The 17,650-nt window shown below is 45.5% G+C and overlaps 1 protein-coding gene across 2 annotated transcripts in view; it reads left to right on the top strand.

The window, feature by feature from the left end:
* The window catches only part of Ston2 (stonin 2), a 157,280-nt gene that overhangs the window by 73,601 nt on the left and 66,029 nt on the right, over positions 1-17,650 (top strand). The gene's annotated exons all lie outside the window — the stretch shown is intronic.

Raw genomic sequence — 17,650 nt, 5'->3', positions numbered from 1 at the left:
GCCTCTAGACTGGTAATGATTTTGCAGCCAAATGCCTGTAGCATGGTGCCTTCTCTGAGCTGTGCACTGGCCTGTAATGTCCCACGGTCTCATTGGTTAAACTCTGCAGTAGTCCCAGGATGGGCTTCTGGCTTTCATTGCAGGTGGAAGACGGGTCCACCAACAAGCACTGTATCGTGGCCTGTTTGGATTGGTGTTTGTGCTATTTGTCCAAAGGATTGTTCTCCTCTGAAAATGACAGGAATTACTGCTAGGTGCTCTATGGCCGAAACTATTCCAATAGACACCCCCACAGTGTCAACCATATTTTGTTTTCCTTCTCAAAAACATTGTGAAGCTTGTCGCTGTATCGTTTTTGATGTTTAGATAACATCTTCTCTCATGCAGGATGCTGTTAGATTCTTCAAGCATTAAGAGTGATCCTGCACGGAGAGTCAGAGGTTTAGACAGGATTGGCTTTGGAATTTGATAGAATTGCCCTCCAGCGTGGTTCACCAAGGAACCTATCTTTGCCAGCCACAGTTCTTAAGGGCATTTTGTGTGTATCAACACTCCCTTGGTTTGCTTTTGTCTTTGACTTATGTGGCTATTAAATGCCCACAACTCCCATTTTCACAGTAAGGGAATCTCCTGAGCAGGAGGCAGCTGCAGCAGCTGGAGCTCTTAGGGAGAGAGGCTGGGCTTCCTCTTTACCACTCAGAGCCAGCCCTCTGATTCCTTCCCAAGACTTCACAGGGACGGGGCACACACTTCCTGTACTGAATGGATGCTTCGATCCCACAGACAGATGTTCAAATCCTGGGTCTGCCATACCAGCCACATGCCCATCAGCAGTCCTTATACTATATACTGGAAGATTTATATGCACATAGACACGTGTATATGCATGTGCTCTTATTTTTCCCATTACTGGGACCAAATACCTGACAAGAGACAACTCAAGGATGGCGAGCTTTGTTAATGCTGTGGTTTGAGAGAATGCAGCCCATCCCAGGAGGCAAGCACTGGAGCAGGTGGCCTCAAGGTGTTCAGAGCGTGTGGCTGTGGCGGGACTCCTCACTGCCTCACATCTTAGTGGAACAGGAAGCAGACAGACAGGAAGCAGGGCCTGGTAAATTTCAAGACCTCCCCCTAGTGACTCAGTTCCTCCAGTGACCATCTATAGTCCCCCAAGCATCTCCTGCTGGGGACCAAGGGAATAATGACAAGGGGCTCTGGGGACTTTTTTTAATATTGGAATAATGGAGGCTGGGGGAAGGGAAAAGGAGAGAGAGTGTGTGTTTGTGTCACTAGAGATCAAATGGAGGGCCACACGCATGCTCTGCAAGTGTTCTGTTCCTAAGCTCCACCAACCCAAGGCCCTTACTATCTTTATGACTCAATTTTATCATCTGGAAAACAGAAATAATAGTCTGTACCTTACCACGTGTGATAGACAGTTTGTGTAGAACAAGTTACATGATGCCTGACTTGGAAGGTGTGACACCAGGGATAAACTTCTTGCCCTGCCAAAGAGGTCTCATGGCCCTGGGGAAGAACACATTGGGATGTTTATCGAAGAAAACAGGAAGGGTGCTTGGTTCTCGTGTGGTGAATGGGCTTCTGCTTCGTCATTAAGTGGAAGTTGCTTATGCTAATTCTCATCAGTTCAAGTGGTTAAAATCAGAGTTGTAGCCTGAACTGGACGTGGTGCCATTAGTAATTCTTATTATTACTGATAGGTTATTTCCCCACCAGCGAAATGAGCCAATTCAAGCCAGATTAGAGGATATGCATGTCTGTCTGTCTGTCTGTCTCTCTCTCTCTCTCTCTCTCTCTCTCTCTCTCTCTCTCTCTCTCTCTCTCTCTCTCTCTCTCTCCAGGTTTATTGGGAAGCCACTCTCAAGTGAGTTCACTAGTCCCAAGTCAGGGAAGGAGACATAGGGGAGGGAAAGAGAAAGACAAGAAGCACATGGACAGATAGAGGGCGAGAAGAGAGAAAAAGAGAAGAGAGACCAAAACGTCTGGATCATATAGGAAACAGTCTTTGGGCCGGGGGAAATCTCAGCCCCTGGGCTGGAAAGTTCAGGGTAGAGGGTAGGGTATGCCAGGTAGAGACTGAGGGATGCTGGGAGAACCTGGAGGCCTGGTCTATTTCTGCTTGTTAAATATGCGCCTCAGCTGCTTGCCCTGGGTCTGAATCCCAACATTAACTTACAGTTACTATTATTTTTGCAGTAAGGATCGAACCCAGAGGTTGCTAACATCTTCCTTTTCTCAGTATCATTGTTATAGTTCACAGTCACAAAAAATCTCCTTCCCAGTTGCTTTGTCAGGGTCCTAGGAGAGACCAGATGGTACCCAGGGAGGGGCTTACGTGGAGAGAATTCAGTGAAAGCACGGCGCACAGCAGGAGGCAATAGCTGGCTTCCGAGGCAAGCCCCTACAGTCTCCCTGGCTGAGCAGAGCATGAGGATGGCAGCCAGGACTGGTGCTCCGGCTGTGTCCCTTTGGGTAAGGATGGATCTTGGCACTTGGGCACAGCCTGCCTGATAGTAGACTGCAGGGACCTGAGTCACAGTCCCCTCCCTGTCATCTGTGTAGGAGTTCTGCAGGGATTTGGCAGCCACACAAGACAGAGTGATTTGCGATGTAATTGTGGAGAGAAGGATTCTGTGATCAGCCCACACCTTCTCCTCAATTTCTCACCAACCACAGGGATAACTACAGGAGCAACACAAACAAATCCCCTGGAGTTGGCTGCCTATGGGGGATGGAGGGATGGAGTGCTAGAGCGTAGAGGTGATGTTCTCTCTAGAGATCCCCATTCCAGGGCAAATGACAGGAGAATTAGGAATAAGCACAACCTCAAAAACACCCTTTTCTCTGTCATCCCTGTCCCCAAGGTCTCCTTTGCCTAGATAAGAAAAGCACAGCTGTCACCTTCATCAGGCTGAGAATGCTACCGCCTTTACACAAGTTTGTACCCAGCCAGAGGATGGGGGAACGGGAGCAAGCCCCTTCCTTTGATCTCTGTTGTAAGCAAGGAAGAAAGCACACATAAGCATCTGTAGTCATTACAAGATGCTTTAAGTGGTAGGACTCTGGTGTCTGCTTACAGGAAAAGTGTAAATTTTAGTGTGAGATCAGAATGCACAACTCTGGACAAACTGAGGAGTGTCGGACTCAAATGTCTGTTAACAGAGGCAAGAGTTATCACCGTCCCAGATCCCTGTAGGTCATTCACATTTAGAGTCCAGCATTTCCCAGCCTGTGTTCCATGGAGCAACTTTAGCTAAGGCAGGATGCTAGGAGTACTTGGTTACGGCTTGCCGTGCCAGCTCTGCTGCAGATCTACAATGTGCTTGTGCAGTACAGACTTGAAAAAGTTCTGAAGCATATGTATGTAATGCACATGTATACATACATAAATATGCATATGTGCTTATACATACACACATATGTTCAGTTTTCCATTGAGTTATCCCTCCTGTCTGGTCAGATGTCAAAGTATGGCAACCCGAAACACATGAATTAGCAAGTTTTACTCGGAATTACATATCTGCACTAAAGTGTTGGAAGAAAACAGAACTGGGGGAGAGAGATTTGGTGAACTTGCTGGGATGAGTTAACTTTAGAAGCTGGCTTTGCTTAGTCTCTAGCACTGCTAACCCTCTCCAACTTTTTTTTTTTTGGGGGGGGGAGTGGGGAGGGTTGTTGTTTTAAGTTCTAGACCCAGAAGGTGTAAAAGTGCATTTGCTCTGCTTCCTTTGTATGTAAACTGCCACAGACTTTGAAACAAATTTAGACCAGATGACCGTGGTTCATCTGCATTTAGCTCGCTGCAGTGGAGTTCTGCCAGAGCAGAAGGTCTCTCCCCAACATGTAGGCCTTTTGGTTTTCTTTCTCAGAAACAAGTGTTTGTGTCAGATAAAGAGTTGTGGACTGAAGTTGGTAAAGTTTTTTGTTTGCTGTTTCTTCTCCTTCTTGGCATATGTGTGTGTGTGTGTGTGTGTGTGTGTGTGTGTGTGTGTGTGTGCAATAATATGTGTGTGTGTATGCATGCAATAATATGTGTGTGTGTGTGTGCAATAATATGTGTGTGTATGCATGCAATAATATGTGTGTGTGTGTGTGCAATAATATATATATGTGTGTGTGTGTGTGTGTGCATGCACGTGTGCTTGCGCGTGCGTGCACGCACGTCTTGTGGAAGCTGGTCCTTTCCTTATGCCATGGAGGGATTGAATTATCAGGTTTGGCAGCCAGCACTTTTACCTGCCAAGCTGTTTCTCCTACCCGCTGATTATAATCTTCTGAATGATAATTCCATTTCTCCTAACAGGGATACAGAGTCGTTTTTTAATTAAATTACATGTTTTCTCATTTATGAAAAAAATACAAATTTAACCTGACTTCTGTTTCTGTAGTCTAGATGTATTCATTAGTTGTACACTTTGTGTTTTAATGGATGTTAAGAAAATACCCTTCCCTACAATAAGTATCTCCCAAAGTCTGCTTTGTTTGAAACTCTAGAGTTTCTCAGAGCACGGATACTTACACACACTTCTTACATTTTACCAGTTGTAGAGAACAAAGAAGAATATTAGATGTTATTTTTCTACAAAGAAAGATTTTTTTCTTGTCATCTTGTCAGTAAAGAGATTTTTACATACATATAACTTAATAATATTTCTATTTATAGAGCATCTGCTATGTGCCAGGGAGGAATGTGCTGCACACTGTATACACAGATTAACCAGTCTTCCCAGTCTTAAAAGGGCATGTTGCTCAGATGCAGATACCCACAGCCAAACGTTGGACAGAGATTAGGGGAAGGATTAAAGGCCAGAAGGCAATGGCAACTCCCCCACCCCCAAGACCAACAGTGTCAACTAACCTGGACCCCAGGGAGATCTCAGAAACCAACCAAAGACTACATTGGCTAGACCCTGGCACATATGTAGCAGAAGGCTGCTTTGTTCGGCCTCAGTGGGAGATGATGTGCCTAATCCTGCAGAGACTGGATGGGCCAGAGTTGGGGGATACCCAAGGGGGCCTGCCTTCTCAGAGGCAAAGGGGAGTGGGGAAGAACTCTGAAGGAGGGAAAGGGCAGCATTTTGGAAAGTTAGTTAGTTAGTTAAAGAGAAAGGGGGAAAGGGAAGAGAGAGGGAGAGAGAGAGAGAGAGAGAGAGAGAGAGAGAGAGAGAGAGAGAGGACCAACATATTACTGTCCCATGTCACGAGTACAGAAATAATACCTAAAAGGGTTTAGTCTCAGTCCCACCACTAGAAGGGAAACACTACGATTTAGCCCACCTCTCTCCTCTGCTCACCAGCCCTGTCTGGCATGCAGTGAAAGCCTGGTGTTAGGGATAGAATGAGCTGTGAGAAGGAGCAATTAATGACAGCCTTCCGTAAGGTTGGCACTGCTCCATCTGCGTCTCCCCAGAGCTGCATGCAAACCTCTCTTGTGCAGTGAACTCAGTGGAGGAGAATGATTCAGGAGTCTCCAGGCAGACTGACACCATCTTGGAAGAATGAGCTGTGTGTACTTCTTCTCCAGCACCATGTCCGTCCTGTGTTTTGAAATTCTGCAGTGGAGTTTTGTTGAATAGTTATTTTAATATAAGACTGAAAGGCCCTCATTTGCAAGCTTATTTTCCAGTGTTCACTGAAACTGAATCCCAGGACTAAGAAGAATTACAAGGATGAATAGTTGGGAAAAAAATTTCTTGCCATGTTTTCAACCATTGAGCTGTTATCGTCTGTGGTGGTGGGGTTCAATAAAGAAATTGCCAACAGGACTGCACCACAGTAAGGTTAAGGGAAGACTTTTAGAGTTAAGAGATAAAAGAGAGGAAATATGCAGAGGCATCTGGAAAATTCCAGAGCAGAAAGAGAAAGAAGTAGAGTGAACAAGGCCAGCAGACTGGGCATGGCCAAGGCTATCTAGGAGAAGGGAGATGGGGGTTGGGGGAGAATAGCAAGAGCAGAGAGAAAAGCTCTAGCCTGGGGAGAAAGGCAAGGGTTACAAGGAGGATGGGGAGCTGGGAGGAAGGAAGGGCCAGGAGACAGGGAGGAATGGGGGGATGTCAACTATGTATAACAAGCTCTTGCGACTAGGGACTGAAGGGTTCTGGAAGCTACCATGGACCTTGATGTGCTGATAGGTGCCACAGGTATATGCTACTTAGAGAGCCATATGTCCCTTCTGCTAGAGGTAAGAGGAAGTTACCCTTTTGGGGAACAGGCTTCACACGCTCCTAAGAAATGGTGGCTTTTATCTAACTGCCCCAAATCCTCCTGTAATCCAGGCTGGGCTCATTTCTGGATATCTGGACTGCCTTTTGAAGTCTGAAGAACTGGAATTTCTTTTGGACCCGAAATTGTCTAGTTTGCTTTAGTATTCATTTAATTTTACTGTAACCCTCTAGTGAAAAAAAAATTTAAGAACGCCTGTGGGTGTAGGGAGGATATGATCTGTCTGAGGTTGGGTATCTTTGAATCTGACTGTCCTACACATTCTTTGACCAATGCAGCCATATTTCTGCCCCAACCCTCATTATTCACCTCAGAGTGTGAATGAAGGTTACTGTGAGAAAGCTTATCACCATGATATTACATTTGGTTCTCAGGTTCTCTGTGTGGGGCAAAAGGTAAGAGCAGGGACACTAAGATGTGGTATTTCAAGTATTATCAAAATGGCATCTGGAACCTCTGAATAAAGTACCCGTGGTTCCCCAAAGATTTTTACAAGTCCCTCCTAAAACTGCTCAGCTGCCGATCCTGAAGAGGAGAGGATGCCTGTAATTCTTGGCAGTCATTACCTCCTGTGGTACTTGCTCAGCGTGTAAATGAAGACACATTGTCCACAGTCGTGTATTAGTGAAGAAACAAAATTCAGATTGGCGTCCAGGTCTGTCCATGCTACATGGCCCTCCTGGATGGAGACACCCTCTGTCCCAGCGCTCCAAGGAACCGTTTTAAGATGCTGTGTTTTCTCAACCCTAAACTGGTAATCAGAAGTGGATATTTGGAATCACTTAGCATCCAGATGGTTCATGAACTTGGGTGATGGTACCCCGAATTGGCCCTCATCCCCAGGGAGGACGTGAAACAAGCATTTTCCTTGATAATGGATGTGGTCAAGAAACTGAAGCATTGTTAACAGCACCTCTTGAATAGTCGCCACCTATATAAGCACCGACGATATTAGTCTTCCTTCATCGCTGTAACAGAAGACGCGGCAGAGGCTGTTTGTAGAAGGATTTGTTGTGGCTCACAGTTTGAGAGTACAGTCCGTCATGATGGAGGAGGAGTGTGGGGACAGGGGTGTGAGGCACCTGGCCACCCTGCGTCTGTAGTCAGGAAGCAGAGAGAACTGAGTGTTCCTGCTCAGCTTGCTTTCTCCTCCCTACTTAGCCTAGGACGCCATACCGGAGATTGGTGCTGCCCACACTCAAGGCAGATTTTCTCAGCTCACGTAACCTAATCTATCAACTCACTTATAGACATGACCAGAGGGTTTTGTCTCTAATGACCTCTCAAAATACCATGTGTCACAGACACTCTGAAATGAGGATGGATATGGGCCGTATTATGGGTTGTATTGATGCTATATTAGCACATCATTGCTGTTGTGTTTGTGCTACTATCTCATAAATTATTGAAATCTGTTTTTAATGTTTAGTAAGAATTTCAGCATAAATAGTTTCTTTTTAAAATCTATATCCTTATTCTTAAAGTTAGCCTGTGGTGGATTGACTATGCTTCGCCTAGGGAGTGCACTATTAGGAGGTGTGGCCTTGTTGGAGGAAGTGTGTCTTGGTGGGTGTGGGCTTTGAGACCCTCTTCCTAGCTTCCTGGAAGCCAGTCTTCTAGCATCCTTCAGATGAAGGTGTAGAACTCTCAGCTCCTCCTACACCATGCCTGCCTGGATGCTGTCATGTTCCCACCTTGATGATAATGGACAGAACCCCTGAACCTATAAGCCAGCCCCAATTAAATGTTGTCCTTATAAGAGTTGCCTTTGTCGTGGTGTCTGTTCACAGCAATAAAACCCTAACTAAGACATAGTCCATTGTCCTGAAAAGGAGAGGGTCTAAGCATTTAGCCCTGTCTCTCCTGGAACTCACAGAGATCTGCTTGCCTCTGCCTTCAGAATGATGGAATTAAAAGCATGCTCCACTATGCCTGGCCCTCAGTGGGTCTTACTGACTGCCAAAGGACCTATGGCACAAATATAATAATAATTCTGAGTCCTAATTTGTTGACACCCTAATGTTGGTGCTGTGAAGGACAGGTGTGATTTCACACTCAATGATTCAGTTATCTCACATACAGGGAGATACATGTGCCAGCCACTGAGCTAGGACCTGGCTGTATAAGGACCGACCAACAGCATAAACAATGGCTTTGGTCCCCAAACAGCTTGCAGTCACCCGGGGGCTGTGGCTATATTTGAAAGTAAGTCAAAACTATAATGAGAGAGCTTCTATGGTAAGAAAGGTTGGGAGAATTACAAGGAAACAGCACAGGAGACTGCCTCCAAATCAGTGGTATGGGGAGGTTCTCGAGAGAGCCATTTCAAGGCAGAACAGCTCACTGAGCTTGAAGAAAGGCCTTAAAATTAAAGAACTCACAGTGAGTTCAGAGAACCCGGTGCCTTTGTTTGATTAACTGATTCCGTTCATCCCAGCCAGTGCGTCTGTCGAGCATGCTGTTCTGTACAGTAGTGGCCTCTGGACACATGTTGCCAATGAGCACTTAAGATGCAGCTAGGGGGAATAATTTGATTTTTCATTTAAATTAATTTAAAATGTAAAGAGCTACATGTGAGTGGTGACTATATAACAGGTTAAATCCTAGACTCAAGGTAGGGCTTTGGAGCAAACTCTCATTAAAGCGTTTGAAATAGCTGGGTGATGGTGGCACATGCCTTCAATCTCAGTACTCAGGTGTCAGATCTCTTGAGTTTGAGGCCAGACTGGTTTACAGGGTAAAAGTTCTAGGACAGCCAGAGCTACACAAACAACAAAGTTTGAAATAATGTCTAAGAAAAGCATCCATTAAAGGTTTGGAACCTGGGAATAAATGAGTGGGAGAGAGAAGATTACAGCAGCCACCAGGACAGGATCCAGACAAGATACACAGTGGCCCAGACCAGGGGCTGGACTGCATTGGAGAAAACCAAAGAGTCCAAAGTAGTTCAGAGGGACAGGATTTCAAACAGGTTCCCCTATTATGTTTCAGAAACTTCCATTTTTGTGTCTGTTCTTGTCCTTAACCCTGAATAATCTCCCCCTCTAAATGCACACATGACAAACTCCTACTGATTAAGACAAAATAGTCTGTGAAAAGCATAGTCCTATAGATTGGGACTTCTTTTACTCTTTAGTTGTGTGTGTGTGTGTGTGTGTTACGTGAAAAGGGCACTCTTGGTACAGCACATTGTCAGAGGTCAGAGACAGCCATCTTGCTGGCCTCAGAATGGGACTCCAATAAGCCACTCCAAGCAAGTTCTCTGTGACTTGTTCCATGTCACGTGTACCGCAGCTGTCCCTACCTTGGGCCAAGGAGGGCTGTTTGCTCAGACATCATTTTCCTATGGTATTCCAGGAACTAAGAAGCTGCCCCACAGATGGTTTTACAGAGGCACTCCCTTCCTGATATGCTGCCAGCACCATACTCCTGCCTCCAGCCTGAGCAACCTAAGGAATGCTGACTTCAAAATACTTTGTTCCCAAGTCTGGGAGTCAGTAAAGAAAAGCGAGAGACATAGAAGTTAGTTCTCCTGGGGTGGGGGAGGTGACGCAGTGATGAAGAGCTCTGGCTGCTTTCCTGGAGGACCTGAGTTCCCATGTCAGCACCCATGTCAGGAGCTTACGATCATGTAGAACTCCAGCACCAGGGGACCTGATACCTTTTCCTAGCCTCAGTGAATACCTACACATGAATGATATATACTCAAAGACACATATGTGTATGAATAAAATAATCTTTACAAATTAGTTCTTCTGGTTTATAGTTCTGAATAATTTGTTGGGTTTTTTTAATGTAAGATATACTTTTTGAATAAGAGAACAAATATACCCGAGATGGAGAGCATCTGACATGTGACACAGTTTTCCAGATAATTACAACTTGTTTAATGAGTTACCATGGTTATTATTATGTCTCTCTACAGCAATAGAAACAGTCCCCAGTTTGTGGCACTGTTTGGTGAGGTTTAAGAGGCTCATCCTTGCTGGAGGATGTGTGCCACCGGGGACACCTTTGAAAGTTTAAAGCGTTACCAGGCTGGAGAGATAGCTCAGAAGTTTAGAGCTTGTGACTGCTCTTCCAGAAGTCCTGAGTTCAATCCCAACAACCACATGGTGGCTCACAGCCATCAGTAATGGGATCTGATTCTTCTAGTGTGCAGGAAGACAGAACACTCATATACGTAAGATACCTGAACAAGTAAATCCTATTTTAAAAAGAAAGTTTGAAGCCTGCCCCCACCCCTCTTTTGGCTCTCCCTCTACTCAGTGCCTGCCGTCATAGACAGGAGCTGTCAGCTTCCACCTTCTGCCACTCTGCCTCTACCCTACCATGCTGGGCTCAAGGTCCATCAGCCACGATAAAACTTTCCTTCTATAAGTTTCCTTGGTCATTGTGTTTGGTCACAACAATCTCAAAATAACTAAGGTAATGGCCTGATCCTTTGCTTCTAAATGTGGTCATGGTGAACTAGGGATCACAAAATAACTTCACTTTAACTTAGCTACCCTTTAAAGAACTTATTTCCAAATACAGCCACATTTTGGAGTGACTTCAACATATAAATCTGTGGGGATACAGTTCAGCTCATAACACTTCTCCAAATACAACTTAGAAGCCCCCACCCATCCCTGTTGAAGAATAAATTAAAACTCTAACCCATCCCACATAGTATTTCTACAGCCTTCATAAGCAAGATCACTTGGTATAGAAACTGCATCTCGGATCTGATACTCTGTACACAGCCTACTTCTCATAGGTGTAGTTAGGAAGAGGTATCTAGGCCTAATAAGCCCCTTGTCTTAGTTCAGATTTTATTGCTGTCAAGAGATACAAGGCGACTCTTATAAAGGAAAGCATTTAATTGAGGCTGGCTTACAGTTCAGAGGTTTAGCCCATTATCATCATGGCAGGAAGCATGGCAGCACGCAGGCAGACATCGTGCTGGAGAAGGAGCCGAGAGTTCTACATCTCTATCCACAAGCAGTAGAAGGCGATTGGGTGCCACACAGGGCATATCATGAGCCTGTGAGACCTGGAAGCCCACGACACACAGTGACACAGTTCCTCCAGCAAGGCCACACCTCCTAATAGTCTCACTCCCTATGTGCTTATGGGGGGCCAATTACATTCAAACTATCACACTCCTCCATTAACATGTCCACCTGCTTACCTACAGAATGGTCTGGTGGTTTTCTGTGGCCGCTAGTATATCACGCTGAACTCCTTGGCTTATGTGCCCATTTGAACCGAAGTTTCACAAGAGAAAATGCAAAGTGACAGGAAGAGATGATTGCTTCTCATCAAGTGATCAGGTTAAATAACTATGTTACTGTCTGGGTAAAGCTTAAGTGACAGAAAACACGTAGCTGTTGGGAGAGGAGAGCTGAGGACATGTGTGCAAGGACAGTGAAGTCCTTTCTGAGGGTATTCTACAGATCCATGCCGGGTTCGATGCTTTTTATTAGTTTGTCCCAAGTCAATAATGAGGCATGTGTTTGGGGGTGCAGTATAACACAGCTTAATTAACTAACTTTGTTTTGTTTTGTCTTGTTTTTTTTCCTAAGATAGGGTGTCATCATGTAGCTCAAGCTCTCCTAGAACTCACTACGTAGACCAGGCTGGCCTGGAACTCTCAGAGATCCACCTGCCTCTGTCTCCCAGGTGCTGATATTAAGATTAAGGGAATGCACCACTGTGCCTGGCAGGCAGCGCTGTTTCTATTACCAAAACCAATCACAGCCCAGATGCCTACCAAGTACCAGATGAAATCAGTGAAGTGCTACATAGGCATAGCAGGTATCTCAGTTACATTGTTTATGGAAAAGGAACGTTATAGTCCAGTTGTTGAGCATGCTTGCAATTCTAGCACTGGGGTGTTTGAGGCAGGAGTTTGAAGACAGCCTGGGCTGTATAGCAGGTCCAGGCCAGCTGGAGATAAGTAACAAAGCCCCTGTCGCTAACAAACAAGCAAGCAAACAAACAAAAACAGCAGGTTAGTGGATAAAATGTGTTACCATTTTGCCATGTTGGCCACTACATAGTGTAACAATATATTTATAAATAGGTGGAAAAGGTTGATAGGATGTATCCAACTCTGATAATAATGATATAGGCTCCTATGGTTTACTGTATGTGTTTACTGTTGGCTAGATGGGTTGATGTAGTTGTTTGTGGAGTTGGCCTCTTTGCTTTAGGAAAGCCAGTTTTGCAAGTCTGTCCTGGGTAAAACCGTGTGTCCATTCTTAACTTGTTTTTCGGACATAAGGCAAGTTGCTTATTTATAGCAGGAAGGATACATGGTGTCACCACCTGGACAAACCAGGGCTCCATGCCGGGTCTGCCGTTCCCAGCACACTGTTTAACCTCAATGGCCATTAGCTGCCTCACTTAGAGAATGGAAGTCATGATGGCATAAGGTTGAGCTTGTAGAAGTGTTCTGATAGCTGAGACCAGGAACCTAAAATTCCCAGAACATGAGAGGTCACCTCTCTGGTGACAGTAATATAGTACACTTTAAATTTTAATTTCATTTTTCTTGTATCTGTAGGAGTGCTCGCCCTATAATGTATTTACGTGTTCCATGTGTGAGCCCTGGTGACTTTGGAGGCCAGAAGAGGGTGTCAGATCCCCTGAAACTGGAGGTTCCGGTGCTTGTTAGATATCCTATGAGTACTGGGAATTGAACTTGAGTCTTCTACAACCTGTACCTTGAACCACTGAGCCGTTGCTCCAGCCCCCATATATACGCTCACGAAGTCTTCATATTCTAAAACCAAGACTTGATGAGTAGAGCTTTAAAAAAAAATTAACATTATAGAAAAAAAGCTACATTTATCTAGAAAAAAAAAAACTTTTTCAAAAAAATTTTTGTTTGTTGTTTTGTTTTGTTTTTTTGAGACAGGGTTTCTCTGTCTCTGTATAACAGCTCTGGCTGTCCTGAAACTTGCTCTGTAGACTAGGCTAGTCTCAAGCACACAGAGATTCACCTACCTCTGCCTCCGGAGTGCTAGGAGGCCACCACACCCAGCTCGAAAGGTTTTTTTTAATCACCTTTGGTTATATACATATATATTGTGTGTCACTGCACAATGTGGAAGTCAGGGAACTACCTTTGGGTTCCTGGGATCAAATTCAGGTTGGCAGCCTTGGCAGCAGGCTCCTTGACTCACTGAGCTATCTTGCTCATTTTATACAAGTTTACCAGTACATGTTCAGAGTCCTGTGGTTTTAGAGTGACACTCTCATATTCGTACATTCTGGGACCAAGGTCCCTCCCGCTGTCCTCTAGCTCTGCTCCTTGTCCCCTTCCTTGTCCCACCTTCTACATCAATGTCTTTTCTTGGTTTGGTTTGGTTTCTGGTGACGCAATGAGTTTTATCAGGATGGCTTATTACTGCCGAGTAAAGGGCTACTTACAGAGACACGGACAACTTACCAGGGACTGTCAGCACAGAGGAAAATGTCTACCCAGCAACCTAACCTGAAAGAGGCGGAGCCTCCTGAGCCCCCCCCCCCCCCGCCCCCATGAGGAACTGTTGAAGGGCCCAGTCTCCTGCATATCTTATGCAGATAATCATAGCTTCTGAAAGTTCAAAAGTCCTTAGGTAATTTTTTATAAACTCCCTTATTTAAAAAAAAGAGGGGGTGATTTCTTTCTGTCATTCGTTATGTGTAATTAAGCTTTAAGCTACTATGCAAAGTAATTAGTTACATTATGGCATTTTTTATTTCTTTTTTGTTTTTGAGACAGAGTTTCTCTGTGTAGCCCTGACTGTCCTGCAGACCAGGTTGGCCTCCAACTCACAGAGATCCACCTGCCTCTGCCTCCCGAGTACTGGGGTTAAAGAAAGGTATGCACCACTACTGCCGGGCACATGATGGCATTTCCATATACCCGTGTTGTCTGTTCTCTCTTAGTTTCCCCTGTGCCCTCTCACCTCCCGTGCTCCCTCTTGCTGCTTGTCCTCATTGTGCTCCACAGGGCACACATATGGGCACTCTCTCTTATTCTTTCAGTCCACGTGACTGAAGGGAAGACTCACTTCATATATGCTGTGACCAAGCCGCTAACTGACACCCATACTACAGGACTGGGGTCAGGAGCTCTCCTGAGAGAGCTGGGAGGGAGAGGAGCCAGGTCCCCTCCCAGGGTGGACGGGGGACTCAAACGACACCTCAGTGTGTACCTGAGTGTGTTCACCTGAACGTGTCCGCCTGTGTGTATCACTGGAGGCTTATGAATGTTCTGACACATCACTGTCCTTTGCCTGAGAGGGCTCTGGGATGGAAGGGGCCTTCCCCACTTTGGTACGCTTCAACTCCTCCTTCCACAGAGTATCTCTGTCGGGGAAGCTGTTTCATTTCTCAGCTCTTTTGAAACAACCAGTTAATCTTTACTATCAACCCTTGCACGCGTTCTCCTTCCTTAACCTATCCGTCCTGGTGACTAAGAATGATAACATTTCTGGTGAAAACACTGCCTTTGCCTCCCAATGACATAATGATTGTGCCCCTGCCACCACCTACCGCCCTTAATTCGGGATGACGCTCTCACCTTGTGGACCTCAGGCTTTACCGTGTGACCTGCTTTGGGGCCACAGTAAAGGGTGGACATCAAGTGCCGTGTGCTCCCTTTGTCCTGTCAGGGCTGCCCTCCAAACCCGCCACTGCCACACCCTGGCTCGTCTTTGTCCCACCCCGTCCTGTACAAATGCTCATGCCCACCTCCCAGATGCTATCGCCTGTACGCCAGCTTCCAGAGCCCTCTCTGCGGACAGCATCACGCTCTTCCAGGACCCGTGGACCCAAGTGTAGACCACTGTGCCAGTGTCACCCTTAGACTTTGAAGGCCGGAGCCACATCATGGCCTCTTGTGTGATAAAAGTTTTATGGAGAAGGCAACAACACTCATGTACTTACCCCGGTTAGGGAGCCCATGGCAGATCAAAGTACAGATACCATCAAATTGTAACCTAGGAAAACCAATGAGCTTTATTGAGGTTGCACTATGGGTGAGGGGTTACTTACAGGAGAGAAATGACCAAAGCCTACCCTAGCTAGGGTAACAGCTTATAAAGCTGGGAACCTGGAGCACATGCCACAGCCTGTAGGCAGCTCAACATGTTGGCAAGTGTCTTTTCCAGGCATCTTGGTTGGGCTGTACCTCTTCCAGGCAGCTCCGCTAGTTTCTGCTTCTTCGACACATAGGGTCTGGTCTCAAGAGGCTTTGTGGCTTTTCTCCTCTGAGTCTTCTCTGCAACTCAGCCTGCCTCATCTAAGCCTGGCTCTCAGCTTTTATTGTCTACTCTAACAAGGAGGGGCCTACTGAATCTGCTCAGTTTCAGGGACTTCCTGAAGGCTTTTTTGAGTGGTTTTCCAAGCAGGATCTTCTCTGCAGGAAGGAATGTTTCAATCTCAGAGGAAACGGTTATACAACAGAGGTGTAGATGTGGACCACATACAAGCAAATATGATCTTTGGTGTATAGGACTTGGTGAGTTCCAGGCCATTGAGAGGATTTGTCTTTAAAAAAAAAAGAATAACGTTGACAGCTCCTGAGACCTCCATACTCATGCACACACGTGCACATGCACATGTGAACATACATGAATGTGCATATACATATACAAAAAAGGAAAAGAATGGTGTCTTGGCTTTACCTAATGTTATATAAGATGGTAACAGAATTTTTTGTCATAGTGTACACAATTGTATTACCCAGAAGAGTCTCGAAGACATCCTAAGGGCTCTCTGGAACTCTGGGAGTCAGCAGGTGTGTCCCCAACCCCATCTAGCTGCTGTCATGCTGAATCTCAATTGCAAGAGCCCACATCCTTAGATAAGAATAGTAGTTTATAGTATACGTTTATTTTGAGTATGTCTAGAGGTCTCACCTTGTGTTAGAAGAAATAGTTGTCAGATCCTAACTGTGGTGATCATGTTAAAGGGAGGAAGCTACGGAGGCCCGACTTTTCTGAAATGGGTACAGCCTTCACAGTGTAAAACCATGAACTTGGCTTAGGGGCCCAGGCCGGAGTTCACCAGTGCAGTTATGATCGGCACTGTGTATTGTGAGAAACACTGTCATTTTTATAAAGTTTGGAAGGCAGGCAGGAGAGGCAGGCTGATCGCTAAGCTTGGGGGAAGGGGAAGGGGAAGGGAGCTTTCCAGTGCATGCTTTTATTCATTCTTTGTATAGCCTGTGAGAAAAGCAGAAAAGTCTCTCTCCTTTAAAACAAGGAAGCAACTGAGACATAATACATCTCAGTGATTGGTATTCTGTTCTACCAAATTAATACTGATATCAGGAATATTTTATCAATTGATACATCAGTATGTGTCATTCACTAATGATGAACCTGTAATGTACCATAGATTATGTATTTATATTTGATAGGTGTCTTAGTTAGGGTTTTACTGCTGTGAACAGACACCATGACCAAGGCAAGTCTTAATAAAACAACATTTAATTGGGGCTGGCTTACAGATTCAGAGGTTCAGTCCATTATCATCAAGGTGAAAGCATGGCAGTATCCAGGCAGACATGGCACAGGTAGAGCTGAGAGTTCTACGTCTTCATCCAAAGGCTGCAAGTGGAAGACTGTCTTCTAGGCAACTAGGGTGAGGATCTTATACCCACACCCACAGTGACACACCCATTCCAACCAGGTCACACCTATTCCAACAAGGCCACACCTTCAGATGGTGCCACTCCCTGGTCCAAGGATATACAAACCATCACAATAGGATTTCCCACTGCTTTCACATGTGCCCATGCCTGCTGTAGAACCCTGGTTCATGTATACAGGCCTCCAGAACCCTCTATGCAGGCTGCCCCAGGCCTCTACCAGGACCTGTTTACCTAAGTATGAACCACACGGCTGTGTGTCACCTTTAGACTTTGGACTCTAGGAAGTCTGAACATGTGGGTGGGACCCTGATACCAGCAAATGGGGCTTTCCCCATGAGGACTCAATATAGTTCACAGGGCCATCAATGCCGGCTGGAGCCAGGGCCAAGCTCCAGAGAGCAGGGAGTTTCTCTGGCTGTTCCTGCAGCCAGTGGTGGCTGGAAAGTGGATGCAGAGGCTCTGCCAGCCAGAACTCTTAGCCACTTCTACTTCTAGAAAGTCTAAAAGGTAGGGTGCAACTCTGTGCCCACAAAGAAACTACAGGCTTTCATGAGATTTCTGACTCAGATATTACTGAAATTTGTGTTATACATCTCCCTTTATTGCTGTGATTTTTCTAAGAACTTTGACTATTGTCTTTGCCCAGCTCAAAATGCACTCTGATGTGTTTTGACACATGAGCACCCATGAAGTCATCTTCATAATCAGAATAATGAGCACCTCCCCACACACACACACACACACAGTGGGGCCAACACCAGCTATCAGCCTTTC

Source organism: Mus caroli, unplaced genomic scaffold, assembly GCF_978045245.1.
Source record: "Mus caroli unplaced genomic scaffold, Mus_caroli_1 scaffold_14, whole genome shotgun sequence".
Classification (NCBI taxonomy): Eukaryota; Metazoa; Chordata; class Mammalia; order Rodentia; family Muridae; genus Mus; species Mus caroli.
Note: the sequence above shows the minus strand (reverse complement) of the source record. Positions and strands in the feature narration are given on the sequence as shown.